This window comes from Oxyura jamaicensis, chromosome Z (genome assembly GCF_011077185.1).
Source record: "Oxyura jamaicensis isolate SHBP4307 breed ruddy duck chromosome Z, BPBGC_Ojam_1.0, whole genome shotgun sequence".
Taxonomy (NCBI): Eukaryota; Metazoa; Chordata; class Aves; order Anseriformes; family Anatidae; genus Oxyura; species Oxyura jamaicensis.
In genome coordinates this window covers 69,867,598-69,888,829 of record NC_048926.1, presented here as the reverse complement: position 1 = coordinate 69,888,829, position 21,232 = coordinate 69,867,598, and the positions used below count along the sequence as shown (strand labels likewise).

Sequence of the window (21,232 nt, the reverse complement as noted above, 5' to 3'; positions counted from 1 at the left end):
TTTTTTTTTTTTTTTTTTTTTTTTTTTTTTTTTCCCTCAATATACAGGTGCTACTCCATCAAATTCACTGAAGATACACATTAAATATAGCTGTTTAAAGACAAGAAATTAGAGTGAAAGAGTCAATATAGAAGGCAGTGGCAAGACTAGATAATTATTTCTAGACATGTATTGCATTGATAGGAAGTTTGGTTATATCTGATGATATAAAAAATACCTCTCTCCATATTAAGCTGAAACCTGGGGTAACTGCCTTAGTGAAAATCACTTCACACAGCATTGCTGCACATTCGGGGAAGGAAACTAAGTTAGTCTGGCTACATGAACACAGCATCAGCAACAGCCAATGTCACAGCATGGAAAACCTTCACATTGCTTGTATTCATTTGAATAACAGACTGTTCATAGAATCACAGAATCTCCTGAGTTGGAAGGGGCCCAAAAGGATCCTTAAGCCCAATTTCTGGCTCCAGACAGGACCACCCAAAAAACAGACCCTATGTCTGAGAATGTGTTTCAAATTCTTCTTGAACTCTGTCAGCTTGGTGCCATGACCACTGCCCTGGGGAGCGTGTCCCAGCCTGCAACCTCTGGGTTCAGAACCTTTCCCTACCAACCAGCCTGACCCTCCCCTGTCCCAGCTCCATGCCATTCCCTTGCGTGCTGTCACTGTCCCCTCAGCGCCTGCCCCTCTGCTCCCCTTGTGAGGGAACTGCAGGCCGCCATGAGGCCTCCCTTCAGCCTGCTCTTCTCTAGGCTGTTAACTGCAGATACTGAAAATAAAAGCACAGCTCTATAGCACCTTCATCAGTAAGAGTCTTGCAACACGTACTTAGAGGATTTCTGGTCCAATAGCATTTACTGATCAAGGATTAAAGGATTATATAAAACACAGAGAAAGAGAATTCCCATACACAGAAGACAGATGTGAGTTCACAATCATTCACGAAGAAAAATGATCTTAAATCTAGCCTTTTCCGAAAAAAAAAAAAAAAAAAAAAAAAAAAAAAAAAAAAAGAAACAGCAGGAACATTAGGTTACGGAAGACCACCACAAAGTGTGGTGTCTTATTTTTTTCACATCTATTCATCAATATTTTCTTGGTTTTTATTTCATTCTCAATGAAATATATATAATATATATAATTTCTGCTCATGCAGAAATTTTCCTCTTACAAAGTGCTGAGATCTTAATTTTCATGTTAGAAAATTAATACATATATATGGACATAGACGGTGACACTCCAAAGTAGTACCTTCCTCTTCTATTTTTTTTTTTTTTTAAATTGCTGAAACAGAAATAATAATTACACCTTTACTGCCTTACATTAGTAGTTAATACTTTCTAGGTTATTAAGCGCAGACATTTTTGGGATGCCTAACAACTATTCAGGGGTTTGGGATGTTTCTGTTAGTACTCTAATACTAAATCAAAAGTACAGAGAAAACTTTCACAATATCAGCTTATGCAAATCAGCAGATGTGAAGTACTATGCATTCCAAATTCACAGCAAGAATGCTAGGAAAACAAGTTAAGTAGGTGGTAATTAATCTTTTCAGAAGGAGGAAGACAAAAGGTAGAACGAAAGACAATTTTGTTCAAAATAATTCTCCAAACCTGTTTAAAAATAGAATTATCAAATTGCAACTCTGAACCTCCTCTTTTCACTGATTAAAAACATCTCATTACTGCACACAAGATCATCATCATAAGACATATTACTCTATTCTCACTGACAGTGACTTACTGCCAACTCCAAATTGAATATTGATGTTTTGCTATTGAAATGTCAATGCCAAAAATTACTCATAGTTCTCTAGAATCAATGGCACCTCCAGATTTAACTACACCTCTAATCAAAGGAAGCTCAGTACTGGTTATTTCAGCTAAAACGTCTTTACACTAGCTTTTTAGAACACAACTAAATGCTGTTTGTCCATTCTGTTTAAAAACATTTTGGGTGAGGGGGAGGCAGCATTTATTATCTTGCATGAGAAACTAATCCATCATACATTATGGAGGAAGACCAACACTTGCCTAGATGTTTTGAAAATTTTACTCATTGTCTTCACTGTCACTTCTTCAGCTGCCAAGAGCCTAATATATCTCAATTCAACAAGTGTTGAAGTATGTGCTTAAACCTTCATTAAACATGATGCAACTTAATCACAAAAAAAAATGTATTTAAGCTCTTGTAAAAAATATGGCTGTGGCCATTGGGCTGTTGATTGCTAATGCTTTCCCAGATTCTGCTGGCTTGCAATCTCACAACAGACAAGGCCTATGTAACATAAAACAAAGTCTTTGAAGTTGTACCAGCACCCCTTTGAAAATCAGTGTCACCCACACTTTTTAAACCAGTCCTATTGTTCAAAGCATAACAATCTATATGGAAAATAATGTGTTTGGGCTTCTCATTACAATTACAACAGGAATTTTTCTACTGTTTCTAGAAGCTGAAAGAGAGTTGGTAAAAATGGACACCCTTTTTCAGAAGGTGACTAGAAGGAAATGGTGCTTTTTTTTTTTTTTTTTTTTTTTCTTTTTACAGTTACCACCCACATCTCATAGCAGGCTATCACTCACAGCAAAGTCTGATTCACCCTTTTTTTCTCTCCATACTAAAGAAATACAATACATTAAAATGCACAGCATTGGGGTTCAGCTTGTTAAATAAATGCTGAAGAGTAGAATATTCACTCCCCCATCTTAGGTGCTGGGAAGGCTACTGATTTTATTTTTCAAAAGGGCCAATTTTCCACCTTGAATATACAGCTCATAGTGGCACTTCTGTCAAGAGGGGCTAATTCTTCAGCTCAGCACTCCGCTTAAAAGCATGAATTTGAAGCAGTTTTTGCATAGCTTCTGGTTTGATTATTTTTAATATGTAATAAAAAAAGCTTTTGAAATCCTTTTTTTCACCATGTGTAAAAGAGCTAGTTTCAATGGCAGAAAGATTCAGAGGAATGTTCTTTCCTACAGACAACTAACACAACTTCAAAGATAATATTCAGAGGTGAATAAAGTCTCAAAGGAAAGAGAGTAATATTAAACCTAGACCAAAGCTGAGGAAGGTACTCAGGGATTTAGTTTTCTTGGCAGAAGCAGCACTGTCTCTCAGGGTAACAAAATTAATTATCAAAACAAGCTAGTTTCCCTGAAGTATTTTCAAACTTTTGAAAACATTTTTTTCCAAATACTTCATATGACTACCTTTCAAATATCAATCAAATATCATATTATAAAATACTGTAATATAGAATGTTATGAAGAAGTATGTGTAAAACCTGGTATAAGAACGTCTCATTTTAAAAACTGTACAGCAGTAAGGATTACGAAACATAGCCATGTACATTTGAAAGATCACTTTTAGTCTCCCATCTAATAAAATTGTCAAGTAACACAAAATCACCAATAAGCACAGAAAACAGGAAATATATCTTGATAGAAAAATACATTCATAGTCAGATTTAAATCTTCGGGCTCAACTTATTTGTTTGTCCACTCAGATCAATGGAAATATAGGAAAAATAGCACAGAAACTCACAAAAACTATAGATCATGGAATCATTTTCCTTCTTCCTGAAAATGTACTTGCTAATCAATCCAACGCAAACTTACTGTATTTATATCAAGGTGTAGGACTACAATTCATTGCTAAGAGTGTAGATGAAACAATAAACAAGGGTATTGTCTTCAACAACTAGAGTTATATAACTAGTATATTCAACAACTAGTATTATAAGGTCATTTTAGGCACTGGAAACTAGAACAATACACCACTGTAGTTAGTTAAAATGGAACATTTACCTTGCAAAATCCACAATCCATGGATACAGGTAGGAAAGACAAAGAGTTTACTGCCAAGTTTTCCAGCTCTGCTGCTCGCTTACTAGAAAACAAGAAGAGGAAAATAAATTTAGACTTGTCTCCTGTACCAAGGTTTTTGAAATGGCAATGTTCTTAGGGAAGTTCCTTGAGATGGTTTAGGATCTTAAGCAGCTCCCATCCATAAAGGAACAGAAAGCATGTCAGCACCATAAAAAAATGGGGGAAAAATAAAAATAAATAAAGTATTTTCAACATCAGGCTAAACTTTCTCTGCTGGTGATGGAACTTGGCACCTCTACAGCCTTTTCCATACATGTTTCCAACTCCACAGACAAAGAATGGATCATTTCTGAGCTATGATATCCTCTTGCCTTATTGAACTGAAATTGGAACATTACATTCATGGTATTGGAACAGATGATAAGAACTGTCATCAACAGCAAAGGTAAGGGAGTTAAGAAAAGTTCTTGTATGTTTGCCAGGACCAGAATAAGTCCTGACAGAGCAAAAGAACTATAGATTAGACAATAATCCAAACTACACTGATAACAAAGACTATGAAGGACTGTGCTACTGAAAAATTGAAAATTATTCTGAAAAAAAATGCAATGGGCTCTTCTGATCAACATGACCCCCTAATGACTTTCAGAAAGCAAATCAAAAAAAAAAAAAAAAAAAAAAAAAAAGAATGCTTTGGATCCCACTGTGCAGAAATGACCTTTATGAGACCTTTCAAATTGCCTGAAAAAGACTCTGAACCTCTTCATAAAGCACACTATGATCTGGGAAAGATTGTTTTGAGAAGTGAAATAATGAGATATAAAAAGAAAGAAAGAAATATACTTAAAATTTTAAAATATTGTTAAGATATTATATAAATATTAAACTGTAATTATAGGAAAGGCCAGGCATTTTAAGTAAATATATATTTCATGATGAGACATAATGTTGTACCTAATTCTTATTCAACTAACTTGTTCTGAGGTACACAAATAGGTGAGTTAATTCAATCATTTTATACTATATTATATGGTTGATCATGGATAAGAGGTCAAAAAACTGATTTGCTGAGGGAATGGGGGAATCTGTAACACAGGGAAGTTATGCAATTTGCAGGAGAAGACTTGGAAGGCAGCAAAGAGCTGTCAGCACTGCAAGTAGTCTAGAACTCCACCTCTTTGGTTTACATGGAAGTGTTTGGTAGCAGGGGGACTGCAAGGATGGCCTCTGTGAGCAGAGCCCAGCAGCTGCCCCTTGTCAGAGCAGAGCCAGCTCCAGCTGCTCCAAAAGGGACCAGCTGCTGGACAGAGCTGAGCCATGAGCAACACTGGGTGGGCGTCTGGGAGAGCGGAGTTAAGGAAAGGAAAGAAGTGCTGGGCAACAGCAGCTGGGAGAGAGGGGTGAGATCCAGCCCTGTAGCCCCCAAGGGCAGTGCAGCAGGTGGGCAGAAGGTGCTCCAGGCATGCAGCAGCAGTTCCCTTGCAGCTTGTGGAGAGGCCCCTGGCAGAGCAAGGCAAAAAAACGTTAAGAAGGAGTGACAGACTTGAAGTGTTAGGAATTGAGAAAACCTTCCTCATCACCCTGCACTGCTAAGGGTTGGGGCAGGAAGCAGAGGAAATAGGAATGAAGGAGTGACTTTAAGCGTGGGAAGGAAGGGTTTGGGGAAGGTGTTTGTAGGTTGTTTGTTTGTTTGTTTGTTTGTTTTTCTTCTTATCATCCTACTCTATTTTTAACTGCCAAAATCTTCCCCTAGTTGAGTCTGTTTTGTCCATGATGGTAATTGGTAAGGGATCATCCTGTCCTTATTCTAACCCTCAAGCTTTTTTGGGTCTTATTTTCTATCAGTGTCCTGTTGAGGAGTGAGAGATTGCCTGGATGAGGGTCTGTCAGCCAGCCACAGTCAATTCACCTCAGTTTCTCTACATGCTCCTGCCAAATCTTGATTATGAAAAACAGAGGTGTCTACGTCAACTACTAATGAGGGATGCTGCCACTCAAGCCCCCATTATAAGGACAAATAAGAAAAAGCAACACTATTTCAGTGTTGTTCTGTGGTAAAGTTTACAACAGAGCCACACTGCTTTGGTAAGAGCATATAGTTGGTTATTCAATGCATGTGCTGTTATACTGATTAGGTCAACTCTTGTAGAAGGCAAAGGGTAAGCAAGTTGTTAAACCACTGCCGTATCTACCATCATTATTTTTGGGCCAATTTATTTGTTTCTTTTAAGAACAGCAATCTTTTCATAGTGCTCTCCCACAGAAGCAGCAGTTCTTTTATACCATACTGGAAGAGCAGTCTAAATATATATTTCACTGCACCATTCTACACTGTATTTAATTCCTGTATTTATTATGTACTATTGTATTAACTAAAGAGCAAGCTTTGCTTTCACTGCTGTGTAGATTATAGTATGTTCAAAGCTAACTTATCTGTTTTTAATGGAGAAGGGGAGGAGCTTTACTTGAACTCATGGTGGTATATGTTTTTTCATGTTTTCATTTCCTACGGGCTATTGCAAATATTTTTGAATCTTGCCTTTTGTTAGTTTGGTTCCATCTCAGACTAAATACAGAATTAAAATATAACAACAAGAATAAAAACATTTAAATAAGCAAACCCACCATATGTCTAAAAGTTTTTTTTTGTTGTTTTTGTTTTTGTTTTTGTTTTTTCCTGAAAAAATGGGAAGTGTTTTAAATATTGTAGGCATTTCCTTTTGCCTTTGGCTGCAGACATTGCAGATTTAGAATAAAGATCAGCCTGAGTCTTTGGAAGCCAGGGAGAATTTAACTCTGAACTGTGCTTTATATTATATCAAACCTTCAAAGGACATTTAAATATACAGATTCACATCCTAAACAGTGGGAGAAACACAAAAATCATACTCCCAAATGGTGAAAATATCTCTGTCTCAACAGTGCTTTATTTCTGAAGACAAAATCCAGGTGGCAGCAGGAGATTAAAGGAATGTCCTGACAGATTGTAACAGGCATTCAACAGGTCTGTCATAAAAGGGTTGTAGAGAAACTGTTTCCCTGGGACAAGAGAAGAGATACTCATACAGACAAGTGACTGCCTAAAATCTGAGAGACAGAGGAATTGATTTCCCTTGCAGTGGGGTGTCACCAGTGTCTCATCTTACAGTGAGCTGCCCTTGGTCCCAAGCTGCTCTCTGAGTGGTACCAAGATGAAGCTGTAGAACTGCACACTTACTAACCAAGTGTAGAAAAGTAAAGGAAATTTGGAGTTGCTGAGTGACACACGTGGAAAAAAAAAAAAAAAATCCGTCTCAGTACCTAAAAAGTAGTGCACCCTGATCTCAGTACTACCCCTCAGAACTAAGATTTGGGAGACTTAGAAAGCAGGTCAGAGAGAATGCCAGCTTACGAATCAAGAAAGCAAACCAAAATGATAAGAATTTTTGTGAATAGAATAGAGGAAAAAATTGAAAAGTTTTGAGACAAATGGGGGGTGGTTATCACAACTTTCTATAAAATCATTAGTGGTGCAGATAGTAGTTACTACAAGAACTGGTGGGAACAATATGAAATTCAGTGGAAGAAAATTTGAAAACAAATTAAAACACAGATATTTTAGTTGTTTTTTTTGAGCCACACATCAGACATATGTGAAATGAATGAAGATAGTTTTGGCCTAAAAGCACAAAATAAACATGAGAATTAGAAAAGTAAGTTATGTATTCTATATAACCTAAAATATGGCTAACATTGAAGGCCACAGAGCTAAAATGTGGAGATGCAACACAACCAAAAACGCTTACTGCTTTAATTGTCAAATAATAAATATTTCAGATTTTGAAAAGGTTTCAAAATTATATTAATAATGCCAAAGATCCTCCAGATCTATATCTTGACACTATAGTTAATTAGTTTTATGTATAATGTATGGCAGGGTTTCAGGCATAAAATAATGAATTGTTTTGGCGATACATTTTCGTAAGGCTAATAGTAATGTTTTCCTTCATATAAAATCACTGACTTTTTTTTTTCAAAGATTTCCAAAGAGACATTATACAGGATTCATTGAGGAGAGCAGTTGTTTGTTTCGTAAGTCTGTCATAGTTCAAAACATGGTCTTAAAATTCGCTTCTTGTCAGGCATTAAAGAATTGAACAAATAAAAAATCCCATATAAGCCTAGTGAAGTCAATTTTTTATTTTTTTTATTTTTTTTAGCAGATGCATTAGGTTGTTTAGAATATATATTTAGCTCAGAAACGTTTTTTTTTTGTTGTTGTTGTTGTTGTTTGTTTGTTTTTAAACATAGATGAACTAGCTAACATAAAAGTAAATCTTAATGGATGCAAATACTTTATCCAAATGAATATCTCAAAGACTTTCTATTAAGAAATACATTTAACAAAATCTGCTGCACACTGAGGTCTGTAAATGTTCACAGTCAACTCTAAGAATATGTTGCAAAAAAACACTGCCCTTAGCAGAGTTGCTAAGCTGTGCCAGATCACCACAATCAAAAGGCTGAGGTACTTAATGCATTCATTATCTCAGTCTTTAGTAGTAAAACCAGTTGTTCTTTGGAAGGCAAAAATGAAGCCCTCATAATCCAAGAAGAAATGTTTTGCGACCTGCTACACCACTTAGATGTACAGAAAAGTCTAGAGGGACAGATTGGTTCCACCCAATGGTAATGAAGGAGATGGTGGAAGCGATCACCAAGCCACTTTCCATCATTTATCATCAGTCCTGGCTATCAGGGCAGGTCTCAGTTGATTGGAGGCTATCAAATGTGACACCTATCTACCAGTAAGGTCAGAAAGAGGACCTGGAGAACTACTGGCCTGTCAGTCTGACTTTGGTGCTGGGGAAGGTTAAGAAGAAGATCATCTTGAGTGTCATTGTATAGCACATACAGGGCAACCGGGTGATCAGGCCCAGTCAGCAGGAGTTTATCAAAGGCAGGTCCTGCTTGATGAACCTGATCTCCTTCTATGACAAGGAGATGTGCTTAGTGGATGTGGGAAAGGCTGTGGGTGTTAGCATTCTGGAGAAACTGGCTGCTTGTGGCTTTGGATGGGCATACGTTTCACTGGGTAAAAAAAAAAAAAAAAAAAAAAAGGCTGGGCAGCTGGTCCCAAAGAGTTACGGTGAATTGAGTTAAATCCAGTTGGAGGCTGGTCACAAGTCGTGTCCTCGAAGGTTCAGTACTGGGGCCAGTTCTCTTTAATATCTTTATCAGTGATCTGAACAAGGGCATCAAGTGCACTCATTAAGTTTGCAGACGACAGCAAATAAGTGTTGATCTGCTCGAGGGTCGAAGGACTCTGCAGAGGAATCTCGATAGGCAGGACTCATGGGCTGAGGCCAAGTGTATGAAGGTCAGAAAGTCAAAGTGCTGAATCCTGCACCTGGGGCACAACAACCCTATGCAACACTACAGGCTGGGGGAAGAGTGGTTGGAAAGTTGCCCGGTGGAAAGGGACCTGGGGGTATTGGTTGACAGCCAGCTGAATGTGAGCCAGCAGTGTGCTCAGGTGGCCAAGAAGGCCAACAGCATCCTGGTTTGTTTCAGAAATAGTATGGCCAAGAGGACAATGAAAGTGATTGTCCCACTGTACTCGGCTCTGGTGAGGCCACACCTTGAATACAGTGTTCAATTTTGGGTCGCTCACTACAAGAAACACATTGAAGTGCTGGAGTGTGTCCAAAGAAGGGCAATGAAGCTGGTAAACAGTCTGTGAGGAGTGGTTGTGGGAGCTAGGATAGTTTAGCCTAGAGAAAAGGAGACTCAAGGGAGACCTTATTGCACTCTACAACTACCTTGAAGGAGGTTGTAGTGGAGGGGCTTTTGGTCTCTTCTCCCAAACAACAAGCAATAGTACAAGAGGAAATCGCCTTAAGTTGTACCATAAAAGGTTCATCAGGTTGGATATTAGGAAAATTTTCTTCACTGAAAGGGTTGTGAGGCATTGGAAGAGGTTGCCCAAGGAAGTAGTTGAGTCACCAGCCTTGGAAGTATTCAAAAGATGGATCAATATGATGCTTAGGGACATAGTTTAGTGGTAGACTTGGCAGTGCTAGGTTAATGGTTGGACTTGATGACATAGAGATCTTTTCCAGTCTAAATGATTCTATAATTCTTCTGACTGCATTCCATTCTCCTTATCTAAGGGAGTTTCACAGTAACACAGTGAAAGTATAGCCTTGTAAGAGGAGGTATCACACTCAAATGTCCACTGCTTCCTATTCAGTTATGGGACACACTGGGCTCTGTATACATGTAATTGTATTTTAGCATTTCAGACTGTGCACAGGAAAATTCTGGAAAATAAACAAAACAAAACAAAAACAAAAACAAAACAAAACAAAACAAAACAAAACAAAAAAAACAAACAAACAAGAAAAAAAAAAAAAAAAAAAAGGACCGCACAGAAAGTAAAATGGGTACAAATGGAACTAGGTGATATTGCTTGCTGGGAAAAAAAAAAAAAAAAAAAAGATTAAAGATTAAACTTCCTCTAGGGAAAAGTCTTCCTGATTCTAAGGATAGTTTGGCACTGAAATGTACTGACTATAGCAGCTGTGGTACCTCCAGTACTACTGTCATTATTAAACTCAGATAAACATGTCAGAAATGACATGTATATGTCTAGATCACTACTGCAGGAGAAGAATGGGTCATATGATCTTGGTGATCCATCAGACCTATTTTCCATGATTGTATCTATAACGTCTAGCATTTTAACAACAGCAACTGGATATAGACTTGGTATATACATTTCTCATTAGTTTATTTTAATTACCACAAGTGACCAAAATTCATCTGTGGCAGTATTTTCAGGTTTATAACCACAAGGATGCTCAAACTATTTGTTCAAGTGTCCAGAGGAGGGCGATGAAGATGGTGAAGGGCCTAGAGGGGAAGAGTATGAGGAGCAGCTGAGGTCACTGGACCCATTCAGCCTGGAGAAGAGGAGGCTGAGGGGGGACCTCATCGCAGTCTACAACTTCCTTGTGAGGGGGAGTGGAGAGGCAGGAGACCTTTTCACCAGTGATAGGACCCTTGGGAACAGGGTTAAGCTGAGGCAGGGGAAGTTTAGGCTTGACGTCAGGAGGAGGTTCTTCACCAAGAGGGTGGTTGCACACTGGAACAGGCTCCCCAGTGAAATAGTCACTTCACCGAGCCTGTCTGAATTTAAGAAGAGATTGGACTGTGCATTTAGTCACATGGTCTAAACTTTTGGGTAGACCTGGGCAGTGCTAGGAGTTGGACTTGATGATCCTTATGGGTCCCTTCCAACTCGGGATATTCCATGATTCTATGATTCTATAAGTTTCCCTTTTTAAATGTCCTCAGAAGTTATATGTTCTTCACTTCCTATAATTTATTTTTAATCAGAAAGCCATTATGTATGAGTTTTGGAAACTAATAAATTTCAGATTTCTGAAGCCAAAGTATGAATTATCTCATTGGCTTTGCAGAAAACCCATGCACATTCATTGATGCTTTTGCTGAAAGTCAGATACTGAGGCATTCTGCAAAAAGAGAACTGAATTCTATCTTTCTCTTCATTTTTCATCATATAACCTTCAGTTAAAATGAATGATAAGTTTAATGTTTAAGAACTACTACAGGCAAAAGTGATGTGTTGAGGTATATGTCTTTGTAAAATTGTTATAAACTCCCATCAAAGCCCTTCTTATCGCTCTCAAAAATTTGATCATTTTTCAATAAAAGTCACAATAATTGCCACTCTGCAATAGTATCAATATGCTACAAAGTGCAAAGTAAGAAATATAAGAAAAATAAGAAAATAAGAATAACAAGGAAACAAGAGCAAAAGTAAGAGAGAAAATACCAGAATCCAGGATAAATGTAAAAGTGACAACCAGAAGTGACAACATCATCATCTGTCTCTCTTCTTTTCAGTGTTTATTCTACACTAACCAGTTATTTATCCACCAGTTATTTATCCACCAACAGAATTCCTCCACAAAGACATAACAATTGTATAATTGTTAGATTAATTCTTCTACATACTGCTCAAATACTGCTGCCAAAGTTTACAGCCCTCTACCAAAATCAAATGACATATATCCTGGAAACCAGACAGCATTGGTGTTTATGCTTCAGCAACATATCTATATTCTCTGTAGGTATTTATTTCTTGTGTCATTCTGAACTGAAAGCTAAGAAATATCCATTTATGTCTCCTATTCAAAGATCTCAGACATCCCGTCCCATCCCATCCCATCCCAACCCATCCCATCCCATAATTATTATTAATAATAATTATTAATAATAATAATAATTAAATTAAAAAAATAAAATTAAAAATTAGGGGCACAGTTTAAACATGTCACACTGAACTGGACAAACTAAATATGAACATCTAAAATTCCCAGTATCCACTTGTAAGATTTGACATTCAGTCATTGATATTAATTGTAGGCTTCATTAGTCTTGGCAGACAGATTTATTTTGCTGCATGATAATTAGTACAATGAAATCACCCATTGACAGAGAAAAATAAGAGTTAGCAATGAGATTGTATAATATAATATTAAACTGCTGCAACAGTCCATTTTATAATCTTTTCTCCTCAGGTCAGCAAATAGGATTTGTCATGAGAAAATGTGAAGGAATAAGACCTTTATTCAGGAATGTTTCCCATTTCAGTTAGATAGATGCAGAGGCAAGAAGAGAAGTTACAAGAACAGGAATTAAGAAAGTATTTAGCTGTCTGAGCATAAGCCTCTTGTATTCTTCAGTACTCTTATATTTCTTATAGTTGCCTATTGACTTTGTTCTTCAGGTGTCTTCCACATCTGTAGTTTGCCTGCCTCTATTATCTGCAACAGCAACATTGTTTTCCATGACATAATGTTAATTTCTTGTGTAAAAATGAATATTTATTTTCTTGCTATTCAAAACCAGGCATAACTTACTTTTGTATCTTAATGACAAATTCATGACAAAAACAAACAGTACATGTAATTTCAGCAATGCCTAAAAGTAGGCCTTGTGCCCAATTACAATAGTCAATGCAAGTCAGGGCAAATCTTTCAGTTAAGCTACTGTTTCTTAGCCTGTATGTGTAAGCATATTTAATCTTGTATTTGTTATTCAGAGAGGATCTGCATCTCCTCTAGGTCAGAGAAAAGTATGAAATACATGTAGTAATTCCATGGATACATGGATACATTTACTTTAGGCAGGGGTACAGAAAGAGAGCAATTTGAAAGCCGCTGGTAATGGCTTAACGATATCACAAAGTGCTGCTAAAATCCATGGGAATTACCAATGACAGAAGAACTAATCAAGGAACTAATCAACTTTGCTTACCACTTCCCTTGCATACTATGAAACAAAGAAATTGAGTTGCCTCTGAGAAATTGAGTTGCCTCTTTTGTCTTCCATACTCAGGATTTCTCCTTACACATAGTCATACATGCAAGTGCCTGAATTTAAAAAGTTACACTTATAAAAGAAGGCAGCATGCATATGTAAGATGCACTTCATTTTATAGCTGTAATCTACCTGCAATGTAACTGATATCTTTTAGCAATATAAAAAAGAATATAGAACTGTCACTATATCTAAATAAACTTTATATGAATGTTCTTATACTAAAGGAAAATGTTATTTGACCTTGCACTTTTAAGATGATGGATGATTCAAGTGCAGACCTGAGTCATTTTAGCAGGCTGTGTTTATAAAACACATGACATTTGTCTTCAGATTGGGGAACTGAGCTCTTGCCCCCAAGGTTTGAAGTAATCTTAGTAGAATAGTAGTCTGGAAGAGAGTACCAATACATTTATGCTTTCCTTACCCTTTAGCAACATTAGTTTCAGGGTAGAAGCTCTAGCAGCAAATATTTTGTTTCACGGTCAAGAGCTTGGTGCAGCTACTCAAGCAAATCAAAACACTCAACTCCAGATGCTTCATTTCATGAATTCACCCCAAAGCAAACAGATTACCATCTGGGCATATGAAACAGAAAGATAAAATATACACCTAAACTAGTCAATGTTTGTGAATATAGTGTGTATAGTTTGAGTTTAGTATAGGAATAACATTATTTTAAGAGCTAACACACTATGAATTACAAGTGTTTTCTGCCTGAATGGTATTTGAGATATTACTCAGATTGTGAGCTGAGATTTTGGATAAAACAGATTGTGAGCTGAGATTTTGGTTAAAATATAATATGCTTTAATTCAGATGATAAATACTCTCAGAATATCAAAAACTTTTACTGAATGTAATAGATAACATCTGAACTAATGATTTATTTTTCCAATTATTGTTCTTCAATTCAGATATTCAGAGAATATAGAGAGGCTATTTAAAGCATATCACTTCTGAGAATGAACTGTATCTGCCACCCAAAATTGAACTCATATTTGTGGGAGGCTTTTACAAAACCTTCCTCTCATCTATGTGCAGGTTAAAAGCTCACACTATAGATATGTACAAAGCAGATCATAAACTCTTCCCGCACAATTTTTACAAATATGCACTTCTTTCTTTATAAATAGCTGAAGTTTTTTCACAGGGTTTTGAATACATACCTATTATGATATTTCAAACCCACAGAAGATCATAAAGAACTTCCACTAATTCTAGCTGAGCTCATACTTCACCTTTTCATGTCCTTTGCCACAGAAAAATATTTCTCTGCAGACTGAAGCATGTGGAATAATTATAGGCTGTTTTTTTTTCACAACATTTTGCACTACAAAAGTACTTAATGTCTGTACCACAGGGCAAATGTAGCAGCAAAACATTATCTGAGGAGTTAGCTGAATTTGGAGGACAAGATAGCCATTTTTTTCCTGCACTCAAAAACTCCCCACAAAAGCAATCTCCATGGAGGTGTTTCTCCACAGTCTTGCCAGAAAAAGTGATCATGGGAATTGTGATGCAGGGAGAAGAAAGACTTAGACAGTCACTTTGGAGTTCATGGATTTACTACTGATGGTAAATGGGACTTCAGCTGATTCCTCTGGTTCCCTCTCTTTAACCAGTGCTCCAGGCATGGTATTAGGAGAGGCTTCTTCCATCTAGGAAATGCAGACCCCGTTCCTATCCCTACTGAATTTACAATAACAAAGCTCTTGCAAATTCCCTGATGGTTATGGTGCAAACATATGTTACTGCAAGCAACTGTCACAGGTTTATTTTGTTCATCTGAGCAGTGACTTCAGCTCATATCCACTACTTTTAATATAAACCAGCATGAATCACTGTGAGCCTGAAAATGTGATCTTAGCCTGGGTTTATTTCTTTTGATTATTTATAAGCCGAGCAAATATCCTAACTAACTATACTGGAAAATTAGGTACAAAGTGCTTTATATGGTATTTAGCCCTGAAGACATATAAAACAAGTATTAATAGAAATTTGCATTCTGTTAATTGTGCAAATTGTCATAAATCTTTCAGTGGAGTTTTTCACTGATGCTGGAACACAAGGTAAGATGTACCATGCATTAAAGGCAAGTGCAGTTATCAAAGCTACTGTCATATGTCTAAGGCAGTATTTAACTAAGAAGACTCTGGTTTGAAGAAAGAGATACACTTGCAAAAGACAAAAACAAAGCAAAACAAAACAAACAAACAAACAAACAAAAAAAAACACCACGAAAACAAAAAAGGAAGAAAAACAGTACTGTTAATAATGGGAAAAATGCTATGATCGCGTGATGAAAACAATACAGTGAGCTTTTCTGTGGGTATGAATTTTCTCCAAATGTTAACAACCAGTTAATAAACAGTCCAGGAGAACTCTTAGGAGGTTGTATAATCTTGATATCTGATTGAGGTTGGGAAGAATGGCTTAAACTTTTCTCATGCTTTATTTAAGCATATACTCTAGCTCTGATTCCTGGGGATGTTTAAATATGCACACAAGTCTAATTCTACTGAACTCAGGTACTCAAGATACTGAAATTTCTATTCAATGCTAATCTGAAAACTTTTATCCAGTCTTTTTTAATACTAATTTGATAACATTAGGGATTATTTGCTTGAGAACTTTTTCATCTGGTTTTCAGCAAGTCCTCAACAATTATAGTCTCCTCTGAACTCACAGATTAAATAGATTCATGGAACAGATCTGGAAAATCCTACAGTTTTCAAGCCCAGAGGAAACGCAATTAGTATACCAAATCTACAAGTTTTCTCCTTGACCTTGGAAAGAATGTATTAAAGGCTCTGAAGTTTGGCTTACCATCTGAGATAGATCTGCAGTTTTAATGACACTGTCTGGTACAGGAGAAGGTTTGCATGTTATAGATCTTGTCATACTGTGAAAATGATACTCTCATTTACCTCTAATCATCATTTGAGAGCTGGTTGTTTTCATATATAGTCTGAAGTTTGCAACTCCATATTTAAACTATCTGCTTTCTTCCAGCTTTTAATGAAAAATGGCAAAGCAGAAGATCAGCATGACATGTTGAAAAGGGATTTGGAAGCAGATGAAAGTTCTACCCAAATGTGTTAGTAACTAGAAGAAACTGAATGCACTTTGCAGTAGCTGAAAATTATTTTTCATTATTTCAGCTGAAGAATATTCTCGTACATGCCTTCTCAATTTTTTTTTGTTTGTTTTTTTTTTTGTTGTTGTTGTTGAAGAATATATGTTCCAAAGACTCTATCAGGAAATTTGATGAGTCTTTTGTTGTTTCAGTATATGCAACCCAAATGAAAAAATGTAACTTTTGCCAAATTAGTATGTTTTCTTTCAGGTCATCAGTATCACCTAACAGTTGTAAATTAAATAATATATATATATATATTTCTTTTCCTCAAACATTGCACTGGGTTCTTAGTATTGTATTGATCCTGTCTGACATACTTTTAAATGTGAAAAACATTTGACAATGGGAAAAACATCCTCCATCTGCTTCTCAGAGCAATTTAATTCTTCCAGTGAAAACAATTTACACAGAGGCAAGTCCTATTCCAAAGAGCAGCCTTTTCACTTCTGGAACACAACAGAATCAGAACTGGAACTGCTTCCCTTATCCAGCACTGCACTTGTAGTGGGAAATACAAACTACCACCTAAATAAGTCCAAAAAAAAAAATCACTTTCATTTCTATTCACTGAATATGTTCAAACTCCAAATGAACTGACTGAAATTAAACATTTAATAATCTATAAATATTATATTAAATATTGAATCTATATATATATATATAAAAACTCACACATATTAGCAACCAAGAAGCTATTGCTTGGAATACTACATTAATTCCTTTTACTAGAATCTTGTACTCAACAAAACATTTCTAACTCCTGAAAAAAAAAAAAAAAAGATTTAGTGAGAAGAGAAGAAAATTCTCAGTGATATAAATAAAGATGACTTGTCAGTAAATGCATAGAGAATACATTTGATCTTTTCTCCCTTTTCTCCTCTGAGGCAATAGGAGAAAATATTTTCCAGAAGACTTTTGTGAATTTTGACACTGATTTTTTATTATTAATATTATTTAAGAGATATAACAAAACCAATATTTTTTCTTAAGAAGAGAAAAAAAAATAAGATGGAAAGATCCACATTTATTGAAAGCTAAAAGTTAATACGGTTCTGGGAGAATTTAAGTCAGCAATTGTGAAACTCAGACTTGACAACCAGGATATGTAACCTCTGAAATGCTTTTCTGCTTTTCTGTGCTCCACAGCTTCAAACTGTTTCCCTTCTCTCTATCAGAAATGATTTAGTATAGCAACTTTAGATGTAGGAGAAATGACAGGATCCCTCTTCCCTTCCCCCAGAAATAGGCACAGAATTACTTAAATTGCTGAAGAATAACAGCAGCTATAGAATTTAGAATCTGAAGGAAGATATCTATATACCACAATTATTTTTTCACTATGTTTATTGGCAAAGGTATGTGTTCAGATTAAAGTGTAAATTATTTCTTGTACAATCTGGTATGTTGAGTCACAAGTGTAAAATGCTCAAAATATGCCTCCAAATGCATCACAGATTTTAAAGGAAATAACAAACTGTGAGTAGTATTACAGAAAGAAACTAGTCTGACACACTGAACAAACTTTAGTATGTACCAAAAATAAGTTTTAATCACTTGGTATCATTGAGAAATTACATGGCAGTCCATAAATACCAACACTAATAGTCTGAATTTAGCACTTCACGATCACCTTGGGGAGTAGTTACAGACTACCGGGTAGCCCTAAATTAAGAACTCTTTCCCTTAGGTGATACTGCTTCCTTGATCTGTACACACCACATTCTTTATGCTGTTTAACTTTGCTAAGGTTGTTCTCAAACTATGTGAACACTTGCTTCCACTGAACTGAACCCTCAGCAGGGTGAAGTCTAGTCTGAAATAACAGCATGAACAGCTAAGCTCAGAATAAGCCATTTTAATGGGAGATACAACACACGCTATTCCAAGTTAATGCTAGCTTTGAATTTAGCCATTTGATTTATTTTGTATAAAAGAAAGTAAGTAAACCAGGTGATATTTTAGAGAAATCACACTACAGAAATATAACCACGGGAGGAATGGGTATGTGTAAACAAGTTCTTCATTTCCAAAGAGCCTGAATATTATGGCTGTATAAGAACATGTTGAAAAATGGAAAAAACAAACAAACACTGTTTAAAGAAGAGTTTGGTGGCTGCTGTGAGGATATAGAAAAGCAGTGATTCCCTTAAAATATATTAAGTACTTTAGTTACATTGTTGTAACAAAACATGCATCTGTAAGAGATTACTTATTATGGCTATTTGCATGGCCAAAAAATTTTGCAAAGCTAACATACTTTCTGCCTCTTTTACTTGCCAAGATGCATTGAAGCTTCTTGGATACTTGTAAAGTTCCGGAAGGAACAGGGTTGGTATTCTCCACATCTCATATCTGGATCCTGAGGGACAAAATCTGAGCCCATGCAAAGATAATAAAAGACTGACCACTTTCAATATCCATGGTCAATTTGACTGAGAAACAAAAATGTAAGTAAAACACTGTTAACTGGTATTCTTTTATACAAATAAATAAGTAGTTTCTAGTGTATTCCTATAAAACCAATAATTTGATCGTTTTACCTCCAAAAAAACTCTGGGTAAAGGACACTTGCTATAATGCAATTATGTTTCTGAAACTAAAGATCACTGCATAACTAAGATTATTGTACTAAGAACACTATTTTATTAATATAATTTATGCACAAATGTCACTTCTTGTAGAGCGTGAAAATGCAGGATGAAACACATATGAGCTGTGCATGCAGCACCATGACAAAAGCAGGAAAAAACAATCCATCACAGAGTAGAAGGCAAACCATCTGCTTAATGTTTGTATAAGTAAAAATAGGTGGTTTTATGTTGCTGCTGTTTTTTGTTGTTGTTGTTGTTGTTGTTGTTGTTACTCTTGTTTGTTTCTTTTTTTAAAAAAAAAAATCTCGTTATCCAATCAGCTAATATTACTGTGAATGTAGCTCAGATGTCTTAAAGTGTTTAAAACACACTGAACATTAATTTTTCAAAATATCATTATATGTTGTCTTCCATATGACAAATAAATGTGATTTTATCAAATTCAAATGATTTAGGTAAGCCATAGGCATCCCCTTTGTGGTATATTTTTACTTGATAGTAAAGGCTATAAAATGAAATAGTCTTCCCCGCATTGCCTAGGAGAACCAGAAATGAACTGAGATTCACTGACTGACACTGTTAAGAGTATCTTTCCATTACTAATAAAGTGTAACAAGCAATGCTTTTGCTGCTCTGTTGCTGATTCCTGTCAACTGTAAAAAATGACTAACTTTCCAGTCAAGGTTATACTTTTCAGAGACACAATGTGACTAGACATTTCAGTAGCTTATTTAGGAATATATGAATGACTCAGATTTTTAGGCACATAAAAATATGAAAGCACATTTAAGCATATTCATTTAACATTGAAAAAAGTATAAAATACAGTAAAGCAGAGACTCACTGACTTTTACCAAATCTTAATTATAGAGTTCCATTATTTTCCATACTTAATTTACAGTTGAATAGTGACTCTAACAGGACATGCAAATCAGAACTATGATGCTGTGCAGAATTCCAGTCATGCTTGAAAGCCCACAATATGCCAAAATAAAGAAACTCTGCTGAAAACACTTTAATGTGTAAAAAAAAAAAAAAAAAAAAAAAAAAAAAGTTCAATTCTGACTGTTTGCAAAAAGAACTCAGAGACTACTTTTTTTTTTTTTCTTTTTTTTTTTTTTTTTAATGCTTTGGCATCTGAACATTTAAAATATCATTTTCTACAAAATGTATATTTATCAAAAATTATTACTATGAACTTAACAATTTTGGATCAGAACTGCAATATTTATTGCAGTGGACAAAATAGATGTTTTTGACAAATGCTGGAGTTAACTTACATAGAGAATATACTTGTCTTCAGGTATTCTAAAATGTATGAAAAATATAAGATGTTTCTTTGTGTATAAAGAATGGTGAGATTCACAAATTCCTACTCACAATTCCTTTCCAGGAATTAGTGCCATTTGAATCTGCCAAGGGACTGTTTCATTGCTGAAGATTTAAGTATATTATCCTGAAATTTAAGCAGGATGTAGGCACTTAGAGAGTCCAAAACAGAAAGCAACCCCCCAGACATCCTTCCCAGTTTCTCTATCTGCCTCAAGGAGAGAGAAACTCAGCTAGGGATGGGAACCTGGTGAGCCTGGGGTAAGCATTAGCAATAAGCCAACATCTCCCAGCATTAGGGTTCAAACCCTGGAGTAGAAGGAAACATCTTAACTTATTCTGCCAAGCGTAAGATCAGAAAACCTACTTAATGGTCTGATATAAGTTCACAGACCATGTCTTATTTTTAGCATCATATATATTATTACAAGGAGCATAATGAAAAAAAAAATCTATTAGTAGTGCTATAACAATTACCTACAGTGTCTCTGAAAGAGAGGCATGATGTGAAGCGCAGTAGAGTGAACAGCACAGTGAAAAGTGTGGAAGAACTAGGCAAACACTCTGTCGATTAGATGTGGTACTGGAGAAATTCAAAACATGGTTAAAAGGAGCAGTGAGGAAAAAGGTTGTCAGTGAAAGGAGTAGCCAACGGGCAGCATTCATACTTCCAGGTAAACTGCACCTAAATCAGTTCTTAATGTCCAGCCAGATTCAATCATCTCAGACTGTGAATAATTACTGCAAGATGGGGAGGAAATGAGCTGGACTAGCACTAACCTCTCTACAGGATAACATCAAATTGGTATTTGTATAGTTACTCTTGCAGATTCAGTTTTCTTTTTCTTTCTTTCTTTCTTTCTTTCTTTCTTTCTTTCTTTCTTTCTTTCTTTCTTTCTTTCTTTCTTTCTTTCTTTCTTTCTTTCTTTCTTTCTTTCTTTCTTTCTTT

The 21,232-nt window shown here is 35.9% G+C and overlaps 1 protein-coding gene across 16 annotated transcripts in view; it reads right to left on the bottom strand.

Moving 5' to 3' along the window:
- Window positions 1–21,232, bottom strand: part of LINGO2 (leucine rich repeat and Ig domain containing 2) — a 673,216-nt gene that overhangs the window by 456,976 nt on the left and 195,008 nt on the right. For 14 of the 16 annotated variants that reach the window (XR_004746016.1, XR_004746010.1, XR_004746011.1 and 11 more), the window contains one exon: window positions 3,811–3,892. The exons of the other annotated variants lie outside the window; for them this stretch is intronic. The gene's annotated coding sequence lies outside the window, so the exon portion shown is untranslated. The remainder of the gene's footprint in view (window positions 1–3,810; window positions 3,893–21,232) is intronic. 16 annotated transcript variants of the gene reach the window in all.